Here is a 5,000-nt window from a genome sequence, read left to right on the forward strand (position 1 = left end):
CAACGAACCTGCCGCCCCCCCCCCCCCCAATACACCTTTCCCTACAACAATGTGTACCTTAACCTAAGCGATATTGTACCTTAACCTCAGCTATATCGTACCTTAACCTAACCTACATTGCGCCTTAACCTAACCTACGTTGTGCCTTAACCTAACCTACGTTGTGCCTTAACCTAACGTATGTTGTGCCTTAACCTAACCTATGTTGTGCCTTAACCTAACCTATGTTGTGCCTTAACCTAACCCATGTTGTGCCTTAACCTAACCCATGTTGTGCCTTAACCTAACCCATGTTGTGCCTTAACCTAACCCATGTTGTGCCTTAACCTAACCCATGTTGTGCCTTAACCTAACCCATGTTGTGCCTTAACCTAACCCATATTGTACCTTAACCTAACCCATGTTGTGCCTTAACCTAACCCATGTTGTGCCTTAACCTAACCCATGTTGTGCCTTAACCTAACCCATGTTGTGCCTTAACCTAACCCATGTTGTGCCTTAACCTAACCCATGTTGTGCCTTAACCTAACCCATGTTGTGCCTTAACCTAACCCATGTTGTGCCTTAACCTAACCCATGTTGTGCCTTAACCTAACCCATGTTGTGCCTTAACCTAACCCATGTTGTGCCTTAACCTAACCCATATTGTACCTTAACCTAACCCATATTGTACCTTAACCTAACCCATATTGTACCTTAACCTAACCCATATTGTACCTTAACCTAACCCATATTGTACCTTAACCTAACCCATATTGTACCTTAACCTAACCCATATTGTACCTTAACCTAACCCATATTGTACCTTAACCTAACCCATATTGTACCTTAACCTAACCCATATTGTACCTTAACCTAACCCATGTTGTGCCTTAACCTAACCCATGTTGTGCCTTAACCTAACCCATATTGTGCCTTAACCTAACCCATGTTGTGCCTTAACCTAACCCATATTGTGCCTTAACCTAACCCATATTGTGCCTTAACCTAACCCATGTTGTGCCTTAACCTAACCCATGTTGTGCCTTAACCTAACCCATGTTGTGCCTTAACCTAACCCATGTTGTGCCTTAACCTAACCCATGTTGTGCCTTAACCTAACCCATATTGTGCCTTAACCTAACCCATATTGTACCTTAACCTAACCCATATTGTACCTTAACCTAACCCATATTGTACCTTAACCTAACCCATATTGTACCTTAACCTAACCCATATTGTGCCTTAACCTAACCCATATTGTGCCTTAACCTAACCCATATTGTGCCTCAACCTAACCCAATTTGTGCCTCAACCTAACCCATATTGTGCCTCAACCTAACCCATATTGTGCCTCAACCTAACCCATATTGTGCCTCAACCTAACCCATATTGTGCCTCAACCTAACCCATATTGTGCCTCAACGTAACCTAATTTGTGCCTCAACGTAACCTAATTTGTGCCTCAACGTAACCTAATTTGTGCCTCAACGTAACCTAATTTGTGCCTCAACGTAACCTAATTTGTGCTTCAACGTAACCTAAATTGTGCTTCAACGTAACCTAAATTGTGCTTCAACGTAACCTAAATTGTGCTTCAACGTAACCTAAATTGTGCTTCAACGTAACCTAAATTGTGCTTCAACGTAACCTAAATTGTGCTTTAACGTAACCTAAATTGTGCTTTAACGTAACCCATGTTGTGCTTTAACGTAACCCATGTTGTGCTTTAACGTAACCCATGTTGTGCTTTAACGTAACCCATGTTGTGCCTTAACCTAACCTATATTGCGCCTTAACCTGCTCTGTAATTGTTATGCAACTCGTTAAATTAGTGTAGTGTTGCCTAACCGCAACCCTCGCAATATAGTTCGCTATTCGCACTGCCCGGTCCCCTGTGTATCGCGTCATGTTAAACACCTTGCAGGTGTTGCTGACTTTCCACATGCTCCTGCTATACACTGTAATGTGGATAGCAGCAGGACGTACATGCCCCCCCCCCCCTTCCCCCCTGCCTTCGCAAGCTGGTCGTTGAGAAGTTTGCATGTTCAATGCCCTTCGCATGCCGACGTACTCAGCCTACGTTGTGGTACGGCCTGTCACCTGTCCGCCGATGTACGCAAAACCCACAAACTGTACTGCACATTGGTCCGTATGTACTGAATGATACAGCGTGGCACATGTGTGACCGTACGACGACTGCGCCTAGCAACGGCAGACCATACAGTCCAAATATTGTGCACGCAGCTACGTGTCGTCTCCCTATAAGAGCTGGATTGCAGTGTGGTACGCCATTCAGACGTGTGGGAGGAACGGACGCCCTCGATGGCGATCAGCATGAGCAGTCTGTTGATGTAGTGGAGCGTGTATTCGGACGTAGTCGTCTCTTCTCACACACCGTGATAGCATGTTGCACCGCGTTCCACATCTGCGACATCCTGCAGAGGCCGGCTGACAGTCGTTCGCGCAATGGACACCGCATACGTACGGGGGCTACCTTCCACGTGTTCTCGAGGCGTGCACATGTTGTTGCGTCTATGTGGGCAGACGTAGTGTGTTGTGACACCTGACACAGGCATGCAATACTCGTTGCAAATGGCGATGGACGTCTACGTTTGCTGGTGACGTTACGCAAATGAACAACAGGTAACCCGTTGTGGTGCGGTTGTTCTCGCTAGAGGTGAATCAGTGTTGGCGACGATCGGTCGAGCTATTAACTGGTTGTTTCAGGGATACCCACCATGCCCACGAACGTGAAAGGGGATCTGGGTGTGAGGCGATACGCGGCGGTGGCTGGGTGAGACTGTCCCCGGCCGGTGAGGGGGGGCCGCCCGGCGTGCTGGCAGCGCGGTGCGTGGGCGCACGCGCTACAGCCGGCTGGTGGGGGCGGCCAGTGGCAGGCGCGCCGGCCGACGGACGCGGCAGGCGGCGCAGCTGCGCGCCGGGGCCCCCTGCTCGCGGCGCCTTGCGGCCAAAGTAGGTCCTCGCGGGCCCGGTGCGAAGCGCGGTGGCCATCTGCAGTGTGCTGGTCCGATTGAGGACTGTGTGCGCTGAGGATGCGCCGCCGCCCGGCGCTCGGCGCCGCGACGCCGTCTGCTGCTCGGTCGCCCCAGCGGTTCTCGCAGGTGGTTTGTATCGCAGCTGTGCGGACGTGTTGGCGCGTGCGCTGTGCTGGGAGAGTTCGCTTCGGCACCCAAGTGGGGCTTTTGTCCTTCTGTGGCGCTGGCGTTGGAGCTGCCGGTCACCGTAGGTGGCGCGTGTTGTCTCCCGCCGGCAATGCCACGACAGCACGCTCCCGGGCCTCTGTCGGCAGCGGCAAGCTCAGTTGGGAGCACGGGTGGTCGCACCTAAAGCGTCTACTCGCCTAACTCCGGGCGATTGCGCCTCTCTCGAACCCGACCAAGTACTTAGGACGGCGCTGCGCGCCGCCGGGACCTGAGAGGGTTTCGAGGTGTGTTGTGCAGGGGAGCTCAGCCTCCTCCTGTTTGCAGAATAATTGAGCGGACGCTTGCGTGTTCGCGCGGGCCCCCGGGACACACTCCCGGGCGGCCGGCTGCTCAGCTCTAGTTGACGCAGCTCCCTGGTTGATCCTGCCAGTAGTCATATGCTTGTCTCAAAGATTAAGCCATGCATGTCTCAGTACAAGCCGCATTAAGGTGAAACCGCGAATGGCTCATTAAATCAGTTATGGTTCCTTAGATCGTACCCACGTTACTTGGATAACTGTGGTAATTCTAGAGCTAATACATGCAAACAGAGTCCCGACCAGAGATGGAAGGGACGCTTTTATTAGATCAAAACCAATCGGTCGGCTCGTCCGGTCCGTTTGCCTTGGTGACTCTGAATAACTTTGGGCTGATCGCACGGTCCTCGTACCGGCGACGCATCTTTCAAATGTCTGCCTTATCAACTGTCGATGGTAGGTTCTGCGCCTACCATGGTTGTAACGGGTAACGGGGAATCAGGGTTCGATTCCGGAGAGGGAGCCTGAGAAACGGCTACCACATCCAAGGAAGGCAGCAGGCGCGCAAATTACCCACTCCCGGCACGGGGAGGTAGTGACGAAAAATAACGATACGGGACTCATCCGAGGCCCCGTAATCGGAATGAGTACACTTTAAATCCTTTAACGAGTATCTATTGGAGGGCAAGTCTGGTGCCAGCAGCCGCGGTAATTCCAGCTCCAATAGCGTATATTAAAGTTGTTGCGGTTAAAAAGCTCGTAGTTGGATTTGTGTCCCACGCTGTTGGTTCACCGCCCGTCGGTGTTTAACTGGCATGTATCGTGGGACGTCCTGCCGGTGGGGCGAGCCGAAGGCGTGCGACCGCCTCGTGCGTGCTCGTGCGTCCCGAGGCGGACCCCGTTGAAATCCTACCAGGGTGCTCTTTATTGAGTGTCTCGGTGGGCCGGCACGTTTACTTTGAACAAATTAGAGTGCTTAAAGCAGGCAAGCCCGCCTGAATACTGTGTGCATGGAATAATGGAATAGGACCTCGGTTCTATTTTGTTGGTTTTCGGAACCCGAGGTAATGATTAATAGGGACAGGCGGGGGCATTCGTATTGCGACGTTAGAGGTGAAATTCTTGGATCGTCGCAAGACGAACAGAAGCGAAAGCATTTGCCAAGTATGTTTTCATTAATCAAGAACGAAAGTTAGAGGTTCGAAGGCGATCAGATACCGCCCTAGTTCTAACCATAAACGATGCCAGCCAGCGATCCGCCGCAGTTCCTCCGATGACTCGGCGGGCAGCCTCCGGGAAACCAAAGCTTTTGGGTTCCGGGGGAAGTATGGTTGCAAAGCTGAAACTTAAAGGAATTGACGGAAGGGCACCACCAGGAGTGGAGCCTGCGGCTTAATTTGACTCAACACGGGAAACCTCACCAGGCCCGGACACCGGAAGGATTGACAGATTGATAGCTCTTTCTTGATTCGGTGGGTGGTGGTGCATGGCCGTTCTTAGTTGGTGGAGCGATTTGTCTGGTTAATTCCGATAACGAACGAGACTCTAGCCTGCTAAC

General features: G+C 51.5%; 1 non-coding gene across 1 annotated transcript in view; it reads left to right on the plus strand.

Annotated features, from left to right (window-relative positions):
• The first annotated feature begins 3,556 nt into the window (after positions 1-3,556).
• LOC126443945 (small subunit ribosomal RNA) overlaps positions 3,557-5,000 on the plus strand; it is a 1,909-nt gene continuing 465 nt past the window's right edge. The window contains exon 1 of the ribosomal RNA XR_007582302.1: positions 3,557-5,000. This exon is cut by the window's right edge and continues 465 nt beyond it. This is a non-coding gene — a ribosomal RNA (small subunit ribosomal RNA).

The sequence above is a fragment of the Schistocerca serialis genome, unplaced genomic scaffold (assembly GCF_023864345.2).
Source record: "Schistocerca serialis cubense isolate TAMUIC-IGC-003099 unplaced genomic scaffold, iqSchSeri2.2 HiC_scaffold_206, whole genome shotgun sequence".
Lineage (NCBI taxonomy): Eukaryota > Metazoa > Arthropoda > Insecta > Orthoptera > Acrididae > Schistocerca > Schistocerca serialis.